The sequence below is a fragment of the Leucopleurus acutus genome (assembly GCF_964270905.1).
Source record: "Leucopleurus acutus genome assembly, chromosome: 14".
Taxonomy (NCBI): Eukaryota; Metazoa; Chordata; class Mammalia; order Artiodactyla; family Delphinidae; genus Leucopleurus; species Leucopleurus acutus.
Genome location: NC_139156.1, coordinates 33,038,020 through 33,056,633, shown reverse-complemented (window position 1 = coordinate 33,056,633; position 18,614 = coordinate 33,038,020). Strand labels below are relative to the sequence as shown.

At 43.9% G+C, this 18,614-nt stretch overlaps 1 protein-coding gene across 10 annotated transcripts in view; it reads right to left on the bottom strand.

Moving 5' to 3' along the window:
• The window catches only part of LOC309971473 (protein FRA10AC1), a 167,142-nt gene that overhangs the window by 47,271 nt on the left and 101,257 nt on the right, over positions 1–18,614 (bottom strand). For all 10 annotated transcript variants that reach the window (XM_082854475.1, XM_082854477.1, XM_082854472.1 and 7 more), the window contains 2 exons: positions 5,373–5,517; positions 833–951 (listed from right to left, as the gene is read on the bottom strand). The gene's annotated coding sequence lies outside the window, so the exon portion shown is untranslated. The remainder of the gene's footprint in view (positions 1–832; positions 952–5,372; positions 5,518–18,614) is intronic.

The window sequence follows — 18,614 nt, the reverse complement described above, 5'->3', positions numbered from 1 at the left end:
TAATGATTTCCCTGATGGGTATAGAGGAGGTGACTGGAAGGGGGCACGAGGCCGTGGCGGGACGGGGCTTCTGGGGGAAATGTTTTTTGACCCTGGCATTCACTACATGAGTGGTTCATTTCTACCTATGATTTGTGTACTTTTATGTATGTATGCTGTGCTTCAATAAAGAATTTACATTTACAAAATTTAACGGTTCCTAGAGTTTTTATAACTTTGACTCTAATTGATCAATGGAAGTGTTGGTGATTAAAGCGATTTCAGGCATGGCAGAATAAGTTAGGGAGTAGATAGGTGGGATTTCCTGGGGTCTCAGAATTCATGCCACATAAATGCTTGCATAGCCAAAGACAAATTTCCTGTAGGCACCAAGATGGAGGCAGACGGGGGCTCTGTAAGTGCTGAGAAAGACCCTAGTCAGCACCCAAAGGACTGACATTGCCCAGGCTTTGAACACTTGGCACGGTCAGCTGTACTTCCTGTACATTTATAAGCCAGGATCTGGCAGAAGGCAGCTCCACAACCTCTGTAGTACAGCTCAGCCCATGAACAGAGACACAATCTAATTGTTATCTTTTGCGATCTGGTCAGCGGTTGGTCACTCGCTTGTGTAAGTGCCTGGAAGAGGCAGCCAGAGCACGAACACTGTGGTTGGATGGACGTTGAGAAGCAAAGTAGAGAGACAGCAATATACCAGTTAGCCAAATGAATTGACTGTCATTTCTAGGCCTGCTCCCAGGAGGCGAGATCAGAGACAGGATGTCTATAAAACGTCTCTCTGAGGCAGTGGTGGAGAAGGGGCCTTGTGATTAAGAGATCGGGAGACACTTACCAGGTCAATGAGATGAGAAGCAGAGACCAGGAATACTAAATGTCACCGGAAAACTGATGCACTTATTTTTTGTCATATAATATCTGTGGGTATCAAGATTTCAGGCCTCATTCAGGAAACTGCAAAGTAGGGAAGACATTATAATAATGAAAGATGTTGGCTGCTGTAACTCTGGATCCTTCTTCAAGGGCTGGCTGGGCCTAAAATCATGGAAAAGACATAATTCCCCCCACTGGCTATAGAGGCTATAGAGGAGGAAAGAAAACCTCTATCTTTCTAAGTTCTTCTGGCTGGTCTGAGAATTAAATTGACGTGAGACAGATTACCAGGAGAAAGTCAAATTTAATTACATATGTACAAGGTTTCATAAGAATACATATCACACGACTTCACAGTTTGTGAACACGAATTAACTGTGTAGAGAGTGTGTTGTATAGTCAAGTGAAACGTCCAGTGAAGTAGGTCTGTTGTGTATTTAAGGATACATATTATTATGTGGTCCGGCAACCAGATGTAAATAGTAAGCAATTTTCCTCAATGATCCCTTAATTAACATATTCTCTGAAACTAAAACCTCTTTGACTAGCTGTTCTGATACTGAAGGTGATAACTGATAGTTGGAAATGGAAACACTTAAACACAGAGGGATAAGCTAAATGACTGAATAGGCTCTGAGGAACAGTGGTAAACAGGAGATGGAGGGCCATATAAAAGCAACAGCACCCAAAGTAATACTGGGATCCATAAATGGAACTTTCTCAATGGCATACTTTATTGTCAGGAATTTTGTTCAATAGTATAGGAGGCATACAATAGAAATGTAGGCCAGGATTGCTAGAGCAATCCATTTTTCTAGAGAAGGTGGCAATCTAGATTTTTAGATTCAATATCCTGATTTTTAATATTGGCATCCAATTCAAGTTTAAAAATCAAAGCAAAACACCCTTTGGGCCAAAGCGCTTCTGTGAGCTGAATTCAGCCCATGGGATGCAGATTTCCAAGGGGTAATCCTTCGACCTCAGGACTGCACTTCGGCTGTGGTGGTTTGCAAGCAGAGGTTCTGAGCCTGTTTTGGATGCATTCTTGAGAATAAAACAGACTCCTGGTAAGTCAGGCATGGACACTCATTCAAGGAAGGAATCAAAAGACTTAAATAAACACTCGGGAAAGGGGGCTTACAGCAAGGGGTAATCTGTAAGTCCCTGGAGAGGAATATCTATGCCAACTGAGAGGCCCAGGGTGTCACCCCGACTGGGGGCATGGAACTCACATCCCAGCACACAGTGACAATGCCGAATTTTGCCTGAGCCCTTTGCTCCTGGAAAACAGGGCTAATTAAAGGAATTTCCCAGATTTTGTGATCTGGAAGAGAGCTTATTGCAAAGAACCACTCTTTCCCATATGATTTAAATAAGCCTCAGATGCCCCCTGTTTAACCTATGACAAAGCTACACATAGACCCCCGCAAATTCCCATTCTTTGCCTCATAAATGATGAACTGAACTGCTCATTCCCACTGATCAACTGGATCGAAATGCTTGTTAACCAAACTTCGGTTGAGCTGCTTTCCTCCCTCCAAGCCCCTGAACTTTGGCCCACCATCAGCCTGAGCCAGCATACAGAGAACAGACTGGGCTCAGCATAAAATATTCTCTGATCTACAGTCTGATCGTGCCACCCTTTCATTCAAATTTCCCACATTTGGTTCTTTCCAGCCCTGTTCGTGCCTCTCTATTAAAATAAGACCAAAAAGCAAACAAAAAAACCCTGTATTTGCATGACCCTGGAGACCCCTGCAGGTTCTCCCTGTTGCAATTGTCCTCCCTCCTTCCTTATCACAATAGTCCCTCTACGCCCCCTTGCAAAATTTTTTTGAAAAACGTCTCTCCCAGCTAAGTCAAGATTTGTTTTTTGTTTGATCATGTCCTTATGCATCCTATATTAAATATTTTGCACAATTTCTGACAATAAAGTGTGCTGTTTAAAATACTGTTTACGGGGCTTCCCTGGTGGCGCAGTGGTTGAGAGTCCGCCTGCCGATGCAGGGGACACGGGTTCGTGCCCCGGTCCGGGAAGATCCCACATGCCGCGGAGCAGCTGGGCCCGTGAGCCATGGCCGCTGAGCCTGCGCGTCCGGAGCCTGTGCTCCGCAACAGGAGAGGCCACAACAGTGAGAGGCCTGCGTACCGCAAAAAAAAATAAATAAATAAAAATAAAATATTGTTTATGAACAGAAGTATTATCTGGTGAATGATGCCCTCTCACAGGACAAGAATTAAGCAGCCACTGAAGTGACCCCAAGTCACTGGGCAGTGAGACGCTAGACGTCAGGAGTAAGGTCTCTAGTCTGTCTTGTCTTCCATGATACCACACTCAAGTTTTTCCTCATCTTCAGCCTATGCCTTCATAGGCTCTGATGTTCTGCAGGGTTGGGGCTGGGTGCTCTTCTCTCCCTACTCTGTCAGCCATTCCCATGGCTCAGAGGACCATCTACATGCTTATGTGCCCCCAGTTTATATCTTTTTAATGGCTTAATAATATTCATCATAGCTATCTATCTATCCATATCACATTTTGTTTATCCATTCATCTGTTGACAGACATGGGTCCTTTTTACCTTTTGGCTACTGTGAGTAATAATGCTATGAACACTGGTATACAAATATCTGTTTGAGTCCCCTGCTTTCAATTCTTTTGATATATTCCTAGGAGTAGAATTATTGGGTCATATGGGAGTTCTCTGCTTAACCTTTGAGAAACCACCAATCTGTTTTCCACAACAGCTACCATTTAATATTCCTACCTTCTCCACATCCTCACCAACACGTTATTTCCCCCCCCTTTTTTCTTTTCTCTTTTTATAGCCATCCTAATTGGTGTGAAGTGGTATCTCATTGTAGTTTTGATTTGATTTCCCTAATGACTAATGATATTGAGCATCTTTTCATGTGCTTATTCACCATTTAATACCTTCTTTGGAGAACTGTCTATTTAAGTCCTTTGCTTACTTTTGAATTGGGTTTTTTGTTTTTTTGTTGTTGAGTTTTAATTCTTTATAGATTCCAGATATTCATCTCTTTTCAGATAAACAATTTGCAGATATTTTCTCCATCCTGTAAGTTGTCTTTTCACTTTCTTGATAGTATTTTTTGATGCACGAAAGTTCTTGATTTTGATAAAATCCAATTTAAAAAGATAATATTTTTAAAAGGCTAAAATCATGACTCTTGTACACATATAAAATTACTGCACATCAGAGATTTTTACTTAGCTAATTCATGAGGCAAGCAGCAAGATGTTACCTCCCAGTTCAAAGGAGAATTTAGAGAACACACATATATAGGCAATCAGGAAAGTTAATATGAATTTACAAATGGATGCAAAACTGATCTATACCCACAGGGCAGTAATCAATTGCTCCTCCACTAGACAAAATTCATTTGCGTCCCTATTGACGTGACTCATTTGTATTGCTATCAGTTTTATACAACTTAAAAAGTTGATCGGGTGCTAGACAGGATACCTAGTAATCCATTTTCCTTTTTCAAAGTCTTCCATAAATTTTCCTGATGCCACCCCAGGCCACTCCCAGCATTATCCCAGCAGTGAGGTGAGCAAGCTGCTCTCCAACTGCCTCCAGTCTTTCAGCACTGGGATAGCTGCGGGGGGCAGTTAGTTCAGTTCAAGGACGAGTCATTAAGGGCCAGGTGGTGGAGGTGTAGCTATCCAGCCACTCCTGCTACAAACACTGAATATTTACTGTGAGCCAGCATTATGCTACAAGCACAGTGGGGAACAAGGCTGAATAGTCTCTGTCCTCTTGAGCTTTACTGTCCAAACAGGGACAGGAAGAACAAATGAATAAACAAGTAGGATAATTACAAACTGTGAAAAATGCAATGAAGGAAAACTGCTGCCATCACAGAGAATCACCCAGAGGGGCCTACGTAAGCGGGGTGGTCAGGACTGATCTCTCGGAAGAGAACATTGAAGCTGATACTTGAAAGATGAAGAGAAGCCAGCCATTCCGAGTGTGGAGTGTGGCAGGAAGCCAGTCAAGTAGCTGCTCTGCAGTCTGTCCTCACCCTCTGCACTTTTAGGACAGGTCTGCAGCAGCCGCAATTACTGTTTACCGCTGCCCTGGTGTGCAGGAGGCCGGAAAGGCCAAAGCCTGCCCTCCCAGCTGCCTTTGAGTCTCAGGTTCAAAAATTTTCAAGGGGAAGAGAAGGAGCCCTCCCAAACCAACTCATCCTCCTTCCTCTTTGGTCCCAGTTTTCCTCTAAATACCCCCTACCTGCTAAGTGAAGCCTGAAATGTCAACATGCAAACAACAGTTGAACCCAGAAAAAGAGAAAAACGGCTTTAACAATGCAAATGAGTGGGAGGATTAACACATTAGTGTGACTGTGTAAAATAATCAGCTCTTTTGCTGAACTGATTTGATCAGAAAGTTGCAAAACACAGGGATCTTCCAGGCAAGAGGAAAGTCCAAGGGTGGTGTGGGGCAATGCGGCACCAGGATCAATGGCACTTGCCTCACCTTTTTGTCCAGGGTCTGGGCAATAGGTCATCACTGTTCCAAAATCATGTCGTGCTGCTCCATGACTCTCACCAGGATGCTGGCACACGAAGGGCAAGGTTGGGAACCATCTGCCCAAGTTGGAGCGCTGCAAGTGAACGGGCTCCTAGGGACAGGCAGGAGAGGAAGGAGAAGGCAGAGGGCAGAGTTTGGGGCATTGATCTGGGTAGGAGAGGAAGCAGGAGATTGAGAACAGCAGACTAGGAGAGCCCACAGAGCCAGAGAAAAATGTTGTATCATAGCAACCGAGGGAAGTGTTTAAAGAAAGGAAGTGGCCCATTATGTCAATACAGAGGGACTGTTTCTCAGAATGTATGTGCCTCTGGGAATACCCACCTCAGAACCACGTGGGGGGTTATTAAGAATTCAGACTCCTAGGCCTCAGCCACCCCTGGTTTGGAACCTCTGTCTCTGGAGCCAGGAATTGGCATTTTAATAGGTGCTTAGGGATGTATGTTCCAAGTTGTGTTTAAAGACGTGGGATGTAGAATTAGAGCTGGGTCTGATTCTGGTTCCTTCGCTTCAGCTGTTAGGCAAATTATTTAACCTCTATGAGCCCTAGCTTTTTAAAATCTGAAATAATACCTTCTACATAGAATTGATATAAGGACAATCTTCATATGAGATTTTATATATATATTATATATACGCAGTGCTTAGCACAATGCCTGGAGCACAGTTAAAAGTCAATCAATGTTAACTGCTATTATTACATAATAAAGAAAGGCCACTGGATTTGGGAAGAGGGTAATTTTAAATTTTCCAGAGAGTTTCAGTAGTGGAACTTGGGAAATTTCCGGGAATTAAAAAGGAAATACGTGGATAAGAAGTAGAAGCAGCAAGTGAAGATCAAGTTCAAGCTCAGAAAAATTTGCAGCAGGAGGAAAGACATTGGCTTGTTAGTTAGAACTGGGTAATGTTGGTAGGAGAAAGGTTATTACTAAAATAGCAGTGATGCATATGGTCACCTTTTTTTTTTTTTTTTCAGTACGCGGGCCTCTAACTGTTGTGGCCTCTCCCGTTGCGGAGCACAGGCTCCGGACGCACAGGCTCAGCAGCCATGGCTCACGGGCCCAGCTGCTCCGCGGCATGTGGGATCTTCCCGGACTGGGGCACAAACCCGTGTCCCCTGCATCAGCAGGCAGACTCTCAACCACTGTGCCACCAGGGAAGCCCAGTCACCTTATTTTTGATAAAGGAGGCAAGAATATACAATGGAGAAAAGACAGCCTCTTCAATAAGTGTTGCTGGGAAAACTGGACAGCTACATGTAAAAGAATGAAATTAGAACACTCCCTAACACCATACACGAAAATAAACTCAAAATGGATTAAAGACCTAAATGTAACGCCAGACACTATAAAACTCTTAGAGGAAAACATAGGCAGAACACTCTATGACATAAATCACAGCAAGATCCTTTTCGACCCACCTCCTAGAGAAATGGAAATAAAAACAAAAATAAATGGGACCTAATAAAACTTAAAATCTTTTGCACAGTGAAGAAAACCATAAACAAGATGAAAAGACAATCTTCAGAATGGAAGAAAATATTTGCAAATGAAGCAACTGACAAAGGATTAATCTCCAAAATTTACAAGTAGCTCATGCAGCTCAATATCAAAAAAACAAATGACCCAATCCAAAAATGGGCAGAAGACCTAAACAGACATTTCTCCAAAGAAGATGTACAGATGGCCAACAAACACATGGAAGGATGCTCAGCATCACTAAGCATTAGAGAAATGCAAGTCAAAACTACAATGAGGTATCATCTCACGCCGGTCAGAACGGCCATCATCAAAAAATCTACAGACAATAAATGCTGGAGAGGGTGTGGAGAAAAGGGAACGCTCTTGCACTGTTGGTGGGAATGTAAATTGATACAGCCACTATGGGGAACATAGCCACTATGGCTCCCCACTATGGGGAGGTTCCTTAAAAAAGTAAAAATAGAATTACCATACGACCCAGCAATCCCACTACTGGGAATATACCCTGAGAAAACCATAATTCAAAAAGTGTCATGTACCACAATGTTCATTGCAGCTCTATTTACAATAGGCAGGACATGGAAGCAACCTAAGTGTCCATCAACAGATGAATGGATAAAGAAGATGTGGCACATACACACAATGAAATATTACTCAGCCATAAAAAGAAACAAAATTGAGTTCTTTGTAGTGAGGTGGATGGACCTAGAGTCTGTCATACAGAGTGAAGTAAGTCAGAAAGAGAAAAACAAATACTGTATGCTAACACATATATATGAAATCTAAAAAAAAAAAAAAAAAAAGGTTCTCATGAACCTAGGGGCAGGACAGGAATAAAGACGCAGACGTAGAGAATGGACTTGAGGACATGGGGAGGGGGAAGGGTACATTGGGATGAAGTGAGAGAGTGGCATTGACATATACACACTACCAAATGTAAAATAGATAGCTAGTGGGAAGCAGCCGCATAGCACAGGGAGACTAGCTCAGTGCTTTGTGACCACCTAGAGGGGTGGGATAGGGAGGGTGGGAGGGAGGGAGACGCAAGAGGGAGGGGATATGGGGATATATGTATATGTATAGCTGATTCACTGTGTTATAAAGCAGAAACCAGCACACCATTGTAAAGCAATTATACTCCAATAAAGATGTAAAAAAATAATAAAATAAAATAAAATAGCAGTGATGGGAGGGGGCTTGAAGGATGGAGTAAGGGAAGTTTCAGTGGTGCAGATTGAAGACACTAGAAAAAAACAGATTAGGAGTAGGAGCTCAGTCCTGGAGAAGATGGGAAGGAGGTTCAGAGGACAGGTAGTGGGATGGATAAAAGCTAGAGAAGCTAACCTATTTCCCCTGATATCTGAGGAAAGAATTACAACAGGAGTTCACCAAGTGTGGACCCTGGTCCAGCAACCTCAGTACCACAGCAGTTTGTTAGAAATGCAGCTCTCCAGCTCTACCCCAGACCTACTGTGTCAGAAACTCAAGGAAGGGGGCAGCAATCTGTGTTTTAATAAGCCCTCCAGGCAATTCAATGCACCTAGAGTTTGAGAACAACTGAATCAGGCAATAGTTGGAGAGGCCGGGACCTTGGAGGCAAAGTCATGCAGTGCCTTAGACAAGGCCATCTTCTGAGTGTGAGGGTGGCAGGGGGAGTACATGGAGGCTGAAGGCACAGAGAAGGAGGTCTGGGACACCTGTTAGAGGTGGACGCAGGTGAGTCAGCTAGAGATACATGCAAGTGTTGCCGAACTACAAGACGCCACAAAAAGTTTATGTCTTACAATAACAATGCATCTGAGTTCACTAGGAAAATAATGTAAAATATTCAAAAAGTCATATGTACTGAGATAGTTATGATATTGAAAGACTAAACAATTGCCCAACAATAACAGGGGAAGGGACCTCCCTGGTTGCACAGTGGTTAAGAATCCACCTGCCAATGCAAACAATAAATGGTGGACATGGGTTTGAGCCCTGGTCAGGGAAGATCCCACATGCTGCAGAGCAACTAAGCCCATGTGCCACAACTACTGAGCCTGTGCTCTAGAGCCCGCAAGCCACAACTACTGAGCACGCGTGCCACAACTACTGAAGCCCATGTGCCTGGAGCCCATGCTCCGCAACAAGAGAAGCCACCGCATTGAGAAGCACGTGCACTGCAACAGAGTAGTCCCCGCTCGCTGCAACTAGAGAAAGCCTGTGCACAGCAGCGAAGACCCAACACAGCCAAAAGAAATAAAAATAAAAATGAAAAATAACAGGGGAAGAATTAGCAGAGTCCCAAGGCATCATTAACACCCTCTGAAGACTGAGACAGTGAGAGAAAACGTCTATGATACATTGTTGAATTATTGCACAATGATAATTATGTTTTTTTAAAAAAGCACTCTTGGGGGAATGATTCGAAGTTTTAAATACATAGATTGCCAAAGGCCACTAAGACGAAGGATGTGGCTATTGAGTTTGCCACCATGGAAAGGAGTGGCCATTGTTAGGTGTAGGTACTGGTGAGGGCTTCTGGATTAGCTGGGCTTTAGTCTGGAAGTTGACTGCCATGGGGTGGTGTAGGGGACCAGGGGCAGCTTCCTGGCAGTCGCAGTGGCTCAGAGCCAGGGCAGATAGGATGGAAACATTCAGGTTTATTCAGAGCTCTTGAGACCACAGACTTGTCTGGAACAGAGGAACGCTATGGAGAATAATAGGAGATGGCCTTGGAAAGCCAGCATGGTGACCTTTCCAAAACCAAAACCTGGGACCCGAGGCCTGCCAAGTTGATAGATGCCATTGGGATTGTGGGTCAGCATATTTGAATCTGGGCACTCCTGGGTTGTGTGAGACCAGGGCCATCACGGTGGATCAGTAATTCCAAGAGATCATTTACACTTGGAGACCTCAGTCCCCAGTCATCTTACAGAGAAGGAAAATGAAAGCAAGGGAAGTTTAACCACTTGCCCAAAGTCACACAGCTTTAATGCTGCAAAGGCCAAGGCTAAAGTGAGGGCTCCTGTTTTTTTTTTTTGCGGTACGCGGGCCTCTCACTGTTGTGGCCTCTCCTGTTGCGGAGCACAGGCCCTGGACGCGCAGGCTCAGAGGCCATGGCTCACGGGCCCAGCCACTCCGCGGCATGTGGGATCTTCCCGGACCGGGGCACGAACCCATGTCCCCTGCATCGGCAGGCGGACTCTCAACCACTGCGCCACCAGGGAAGCCCAGGGCTCCTGTTTTAATACCATGCTTCTTGGATGAAGGACCCCGAAACTTGGGCTGAGATGAGATGCACTAGGTAACAGGGACTCATGATAAATTGTCATGCAGGGAAGCAACAGGGTGAGTGGCATGTCGGAGGAAGGACACTGATGTGTGAACTGGACAGGAGGAGTCTGAAGGGAGGGGATTGTTGGGGAACCAGCAGCAACCTCTGGGCATGTGGCCAGTTAGGGCCTGGGCCCAATTACTGGCTGTGAAATGAGACAGGAAAGAACTATGGAGAGACATGGCATCCCTCACGCCACACTTTCCCCAATTTCCTTCTGTCTGTTCCTCAGAATTCACTTCTTTGCCTTCAAGGCTGATTTGTGGACACAGCTCAGCACAAACTTTAGCCCGCTTGTAGGTCTTTTAGACATGTTTTCCTAGGCCATGCTCTACATTCTTCAGAGCCAGTGCTATACCCGCTGGGAACTGAAAGGAATCAGGCCCACTATAAACTATGAGTGGTTCTGAACTTATGGCTTTCTACAAATGATGTGGCATTTAAATAGGAAGCTGAGGAAGCAGAGAGGCTGAGTGTGTCTCACACAAATACCACTCTTTCTGTCCCACTTCTAACACCTCTGATATGCCCTCAAGTCTCCAGTGTCCTTTGCTCCCATCAGCATGAGACAAGAGGCATCACATTCAGACCATTTAGACTGAAAGGCACCTTGGGGGTCACCCAGGCTAAGCCCCCAGGGACCCAGGAACACAGGTGACCCAGGTAAAAAGAAGACCAGAACCCACGTCTCCTGATGCCTTCTCTGAACTACAACTTTCCTCTCCTCTCTCATTCCCCCTCCCTCAAATGCAACCTGAAATATAATTCCAAAATTTTTTTAAAAGTCAGTTCAAAATTGTACTATATTTTTTCTGTATACATACATACATTTGTGTGTGTGTATATATATATATGTGTATATAACTGTACTATATACATATTCAAACACAGATTAGAGCCAATAGAAGGAGATAAAGGTCCGGTAAACACACAGAAATCAAATATCACCTTAAATACAGTAATTGAATAGCATCCTCTAAGTCAAATTACCTTAATGGGGGGCAACAAAGACCTTTTCCCTTTATGCTATGTCTGCCATCAGAAGTGATGGATCCCCGTGCTTTTCTTTATCATATTACCCTTCCTCCCTTTAGAACTGCATTGTGTTGTTCCTTGTTCTTGTCTCATTTTCTTTCAGGACCAAACCCGCTGAAAGGAAAAGACCTTATTGTATTTATCTTTGCGTGCCTCCTGGTTCTTGGTATTGTTGGAGCACAATTGTTTGTTCTTCATAAGGTTTTGGCACAGTGCTCATTCTTCATAAATATTTGTGGAATGACAGGGCAACAAATGACTTGCATTCAATATTGTTGCAACATTTCCCTTCACCACTTAAAGGAGGAAAGTCCAATAGTGAAATGAATGTGCCACATCAACTGGTGAATTTAACAACGTGATTTCTAAAGAAAACACCTGAGGAAGCTGTGGGCTCAGACCCACAGTTCTGAAATCTAAATCTCACAGATGAGTCTGAACAGTGGAATCAAGCCTTGGGAAACAAATTAAAAATTCAACCCATGGCAATTTGGGCAGAATCAAATAAAATGTCCACTTGCCAATTTGACATTGACATGTAACCAATTTCCCTTTCCATAATCAATGAGTCCTTTTGAGGTAAAAAAGAGAAAAAAGAAAAATCCTCAGGATTGTATTTACTTACACTATTTGTAAGGAAACTGCCTGCTTGCTTTCCTGTAAAAGAGGGGCAGAGCAGTTCCTAGACTCTTCTCAGATGCTTCAGCTAAAAATTTAAATAAGCACCAGTGCCAATAATTGGAAATGAGGAGAAAAATTATGCCAAATACTTGGCACCAGCTGCAGCAATAAGTAAGCACCTGCTTTATGCTTCATCTGCTGTCACCCCCTCCCTGCTTCATTTAGGCTGGTTTCTGGTTTTTTGGAGAATAAATGCACCTAATTGCACATGCACACAAACCTCTTTTTTCCCTTCTCTTTTTTTTTTTTTTTTGCTGTCATTAACTGGGGCAAACTGAATGGCAGGAAGATCCAGACAAGGACAGGGTAGTAAAGACACGTAAATTTCTAAAATCTAGAGCTTTAGGGAATGTTGGGGGCAGATGTAACCATAGTGATTAGCTCTGGTAGGAGAGTACCGATGTGCACTTCTGTACTGAACAGCAGATCACACCCTCCCAGGGAGACCCTGCAAATGAAGATGTGGATTCGATTTCTGGAAGCAAGATTCCTATTGGCTTCATCATGAACATTAGCTATGGCAACCAAAGCAAGTTCCCCTGCAGAGATGTAGGCTCGAAAAAACGATGCCATCAAATAGTTCTCGACTGTTAGTACAGGGCTAGTATGAGCATCAGATGAGATGTGAACGAGGTGACAGTGCTTTGAAAAGTTGAAGGGATTATGCAAATGTGAGGCAGGTATTAATATTAAAAATGTTTATTGAAATCCATCTAATAGAAACTGGATAGGAAGCGTATTCATCCCCTGGAAGTGAATTAGCACTTTTCAGAACCTTGAGTGCACATTTCCTCATTCCCCTTTTATCTTGTCTGAAAACGCTGGCTAATGATGCCTACATCAGAGGTGATTGGGAGGCTTAAATGAGACTAAATGAGATAATGTATGTGAAGCACCTTGTTCCACGCCGCTTCTATAAAAGACGCTTAATAAATGTGAATTGATTTCAAGGGGGAAAATCAAGCACATTATCCTGAGAATTCCTTGTACTTGCAGCCCACCAGTACATGCTTCACATTAAATAATGCATTTCCAAGACAGAAAAATGGAAAGGTCACCCTCAACAGTACATAATCAGTGAAGCTGATTGCTTCTTACACATAGAAAACAGACATGAAACAAAGACATCCATCCTTCCATTCGTAGGGGTCAAAGTCACAATTCCTTTCTTCCCATAATGATTACCTGTTCAGGGGAAATATTAAAGCTGCTTTTGAATTCCCTCTAACACAGCTAGATGCCCGCAAAGGAGAGATTCTGGGAATGGAGTAAGAACTTCCACTCACAGTCAAGAAGCTCCTTGGGGGCAGAAACATCTCTATCGGTTCCCTGCCACATTCCAGTGCCGACAAGCGTGCCCGGCACATAACAAGCACTCAGTCTACGTTTATCGAATGAGTTCAGCACATGGGCGATATGAAGAAGAAAATAAGATATCACATTAAAGGAGTTTTGTTTCATCAATTTAATTGGCATGTGTTGCTTCATCTGCCTTTGGTGCAAAATGAAGCCACATTTGTTTCAGTGCTCAAACCATAACGATTCTAAAGTTTTGTCTTATTGATCAGGAGAGTCTATTCTACTCTTACTAGTGTACTTGTCCCGTTAATAAGAGCAAGAACTCTGGGAGAACGGAGTCCAGAGTGGTTAACCTATTAATTGTTAATTAGTTAATACTGCCTGACAGAAGAAGAAAACAGAAAGTCTGGTCAGTCTACCAAGGGGCTCTGCTGTCTGCTGTTTGCACTGCTTTACATTAGCGTAAAAGAAGTAAAGTTCAGTTGTCTAGAGTGAGCCTCTGTATATTTTGGATATTGCTACAGTACCAAGACAGCCAACCATTGACAGTCCTAAGAGATGCTTAGGGAGCGTCAGGAGATAATGTCTCTTTCTCTGCGCCCACCTTGCAACCTCTGCACCAAACAGGCCTGTGCTTCTGGTGTTACAGCGCCCAGAATTTTCAGTTTACACACACTCACACACACAGAGCCACCCTGTCTCTAAGGCATGTCCACGGTACCTGGTGGCTGGATCAGCAGGCCCAGCATCAGCCTTATAATGTTCCCAGAACCCTTTCCTTGTTTCTTTTCTCCCTGGAGAGCTTAAAAACTCTGAGCTCAAGTTAGAGGAGATAACATTTGAACAGAACCTCAAGGCTGGGAAGGAGAAGAGGAGGTGGGCATGCTAGAAAAACAAACAGTATCACCAAAGACAGTAGGTTTTTTCCCCCCAGGTTTCTGGCAAATTGAATGCATAGGTCTCAAAAGTCAATGGTAGGGCTTCCCTGGTGGTGCAGTGGTTGAGAGTCTGCCTGCTGATGCAGGGGACGCGAGACCGTGCCCCGGTCAGGGAAGATCCCACATGCCGCGGAGTGGCTGGGCCCGTGAGCCATGGCCGCTGAGCCTCCGCGTCCGGAGAGGTCACAACAGTGAGAGGCCCACGTAAAAACTAAATAAATAAATTAAAAAAAAAAAAGTCAATGGTAAGGGAAAGGGGAATAAAATAAAAATGGGTTTTGGGCACACATAGGGAGGGGCAATGAGTGGATGGGTCAGGACCTGGAGCAGGGGGATGTCCTTTCTTGGGCATCACATCTTATCCAATCCATAGTCCTCACGGGGAAGTCCCCTTCTGTCACAACTCATGGCTTGACAAGGGTGCCATACTTGGCCTGGCATTCAAAGTATTATTCCCCATTCACACTATCATCATTTTCCCCTAGTGGCTCATCATAGTGGACAACAATCCAGTAGCCAGGCTTGAAATCTGTGAGTCCTACATATATGATGGTTCCCCGGTGAGGGGGCTGCCCAGGCACCTACACCTCACAGCGCTGGCCTTGGGGATGGCATCAGCCTGGGCCTTCTCCTCGGTGAGGTGCTGGGCAATCTTGGCCTCAAGCAACCTTCATTCATTTGGACATGGAATTCATGCAGGAGTAGGGAGCTGGGGATGTCATAGAAAGGCCGGGCCATTTGGAGGGGTCTAAAATTGGGAGACATAGGGAAATACAGAGGGGTCAACATTTTTAAAAGCTGTCATTCTTTCCATGGGATATAAAGATACCCTGGAAAGGTGCCATTTGTACCACCTTTTAGACTTGGGGCAAGGAACCAGAACCCACCACCAACCCTTCTGTGTTCTGCAGAGCAGTGGTAGCCTCAGGGAGGCCTTAGAGAGCTACAAAAGCACACTGGGAATAGACAGTCTTCCAAACTGGTAGGGTAGCATCTCCTAGACTGGTCTATCGTGTAATATGGACTAATTAGTTCTATGATAGGAATAGGTTAAAGGTATTATAGGAGCCCTTGGAAAGATACTCAAGCCAGTCTAGGACAATCAGAAAAATAATTGTGGTCATGAGAGTGAACTCCCCAAAATCTTACCTATCTTGAACGATAAGGAGTACATTCATTTGTCCGTCTGGCCAAGGAGAATGTGACTGGCCACGATCAGCTTAGACCAATCCTTTCGTTTGTCCTCTTCCCTGGCCATAAAATAGGACCACCAAGGGAGTGAAAAAAATTCCCAATGTCTAGGCCCACCCCAGTGATTCTAGACCCATCTGGGCTGAAGAAACAATGAATGAGAAGGCCTGGAGAACAGGGTGAGTTTATGGAGATATTCATAGTTCTACATGCCCGGAACACAGAATAGGGAAGTAAAAGCCTCAGGTGACACACTTGGGACACCACTGCTCAGTGGGACATGGAAGTGGTGGTGTAGCTTCTAATTCCCTGTCCTCAAGTCTAAAATGTGGTAGATGTCCCTGCAGCTATATCATAGCAGATGCTATTAAACAAGAGAATCTTAAAGAAATCTTTGAGAAAATGTACAATGGTTAAAGGTTCATGGTCTGCAGCAGCACAAGATGAGCTCAATTTTATCATCTAACACCTGGGACCAAGCCAGGGAGCCAGACCTGCACCTTTGGAGGGAATCAAGTACATTACGAAGGTACCACCCTTGGATTTTCTTGTCCTTACCCACTATTGTCTCTCTATTACAGTCCTGAAAACCATCACATCCACATGTTACCTTGCAAATTTCAGGAAATGCCGAAGCTTAGGGAAAGTGCTCAGGAGAAGAGACAGTTTCTTTCTTAGTTGCAAAGTCTAATAATCTGCAGTCATGTTCTTGGGCTCTACCAAGAATGTATCATACCAAGACCTTATCCAGGTTCTACCACTCATTTGCTATGTGCTATTAGGCAAGTTACTTTACTTGTCTAAAACTCAGTTTCATCTGTAAAATGGGGGCAATGATGAGTTGTTATGGCAGACGCTATGTGTTCACCATGCCTTGTTTCCTTTTTCTCCTGGTCATATGCGTAGTGGACATTTCCCAACCTCCCTTGCAGTTAGGTAGGGCCATGTGACTGAGCTCTGGCCAATGGAATGTGGGCAGAAGTGATGTGTGCCACATACAGGCCTCGACCTTAAGAACCCTCCCACGGGCTTCCCTGGTGGCACAGTGGTTAAGAATCTGCCTGCCAACGCAGGGGGCACGGGTTCGAGCCCTGGTCTGGGAAGATCCCACATGCCGCGGAGCGACTAAGCCCATGTGCCACAACTACTGAGCCTGCGCTCTAGAACCCGGAAGCCACAACTACTGAGCCCCTGTGCCTCCACTACTGAAGCCCGCGTGCCTAGAGCCCGTGCTCTGCAACAAGAGAAGCCATCACAGTGAGAAGCCCGCTTACAGCAACAAAGAGTAGCCTCTGCTCGCAGCAACTAGGGAAAGCCCGCACACAGCAACGAAGACCCAACACAGCCAAAAAAATAATCAAAAAAAAAAAAAAGAACCCTCCCATGGGATCCTCCCCACGAGCACTCTCTCCCTCTCCCCTCACCTGCTGGAGGATATAGAGTCCAGTAAAGAACTTCAAGGTCCTGGGGAGGATGGGGATGTGAGTAAGCAATCAGCCTTTACCTTATTAAGTTACTGAGATTTGGGGATTGTTTGTTATGGCAGTTAGCCTACCCTGACTAATACAGCAATCGTGAGGATCAAACAAGATAATTTATGTCTAAGCAGAGTGTCAGGAACATAGTAAATGTTTAGTAATTAATAGCTATTTATTATTGTGTGATATCTGCCCTACTTTATGTACATAGACTTTTCCCTTCCCATCTTTCCAATGCTACTTCTTCCCTTTCATCCAGTGACCAGGGTATCTCTGTATGTTTACCCCTGATTTGTCTTTAAGCCTGAGCACAGTGTTAATGGGCTGCTTCTCTCTGGACCTTGTTTTACTAATAGCATTTCCTTGCAAAAAATATGGGGATAGAGGGGATGTTTCTATTGACATGATAATGGTTCTGAAATGAGTCAGAAGCATGAGACAGCCCAGTTGGCACCGTTCATCACACCTCCATTTTTGCCTTCCTTGCCTTTCCTGAAGGCTGCAGGGCTGAGTGTTAAATTCATTTGAGAACTGACTCGGATGAGCAGCACAATCTGCTCCACTGGAGAAAACATTTCATAAAAACTGTTCCTGCCGAGTTTCCATGAAACTTCCAAATTTTAAGTAGAAACTAGAGAACCAGATGGGTGGCAAAAGGAATATAAGTTAGTGAGGGAGCAATTGCTCATATGCTAAGGTTAAAATCAATAGCCGTATGACTAGGTGGCCACCTAATTGGCATGATTTGAGGAGTTCTAGGGGCTCCTCCTATGGTCCCCAAACATCTCCTCCATTGTATGTTGGCAATGCCTGAAAAGTTGTTCATAGCGACGCTTCACAATCACACGTCACTTTACGTGATCTCTCTTAACACTCACAATTCTTTTGCAAGGTAGTGTTATAAATATGGACCTCAAGACTGTGAAATCAAGTAATTGGCACAAGATTACACAGGTGATAAAGGGCAAAGCAAGGACTTACCATGTGTCCTAAACTTCAGGATTCTTTCCACTATACCACAGTTGCCTCTGCCATCATTAAAACTTCATTTCTTCGGGTTAAATGAATCTCCTAAGAAATGGATCATTCAAATGAAATCTTACCTGAACCTTAGTGTATAAATGGAGTTGTTCTGGCTGATGTGTATTTATGGGGAGGAGAGGCAGAGAGAGGGAAAGTTTAGGGAAGTAGATGCAAAGCCCAAGAACTACAGTCCAAAAGCCACTAGGTTAAAGCTTCCACCCCCTATTTCAATAAAACTGGCCTTGGAGGAACCTCTTGCTGTCATTCATACCCTGTATCCTATCAGATATTTCCCACCACCTGGGACAAAGAACTAGAATAACAAGCCCAGATTAAAGGGCTCTGTCAGTACATGGCACGGTGGGAAGGAGAGAAGGAGTAAATAAAAGATGAAAACCATTTGGCTTCAGGTTTGCTCTGTCTATTGAGGGAATCAAATTCTTCTGTAACTAATAGATTATTATGCTTCCTTAACCTTAGTGCTTTAAAACTGCTAATATGGAAACAGAGAAAACCTAGAAATAAGAAAGCAAATTACAATCCAAGAAGGCCTTCTATTACCTTGAAGTATGATCTTTATATTCTAGAAATACTAGAATTCCTTGCACTTAAAGTATACTCTTCAAAAAGTCAAAAATATAACTCTTATACAAGTATAGAATGAACACATGTTGGAGATTTATTCAATTCATTAGCAAAGGGTGGTAAAACTGATTCCAAAGAGAATTAGAGGAATTGGAATTATACAG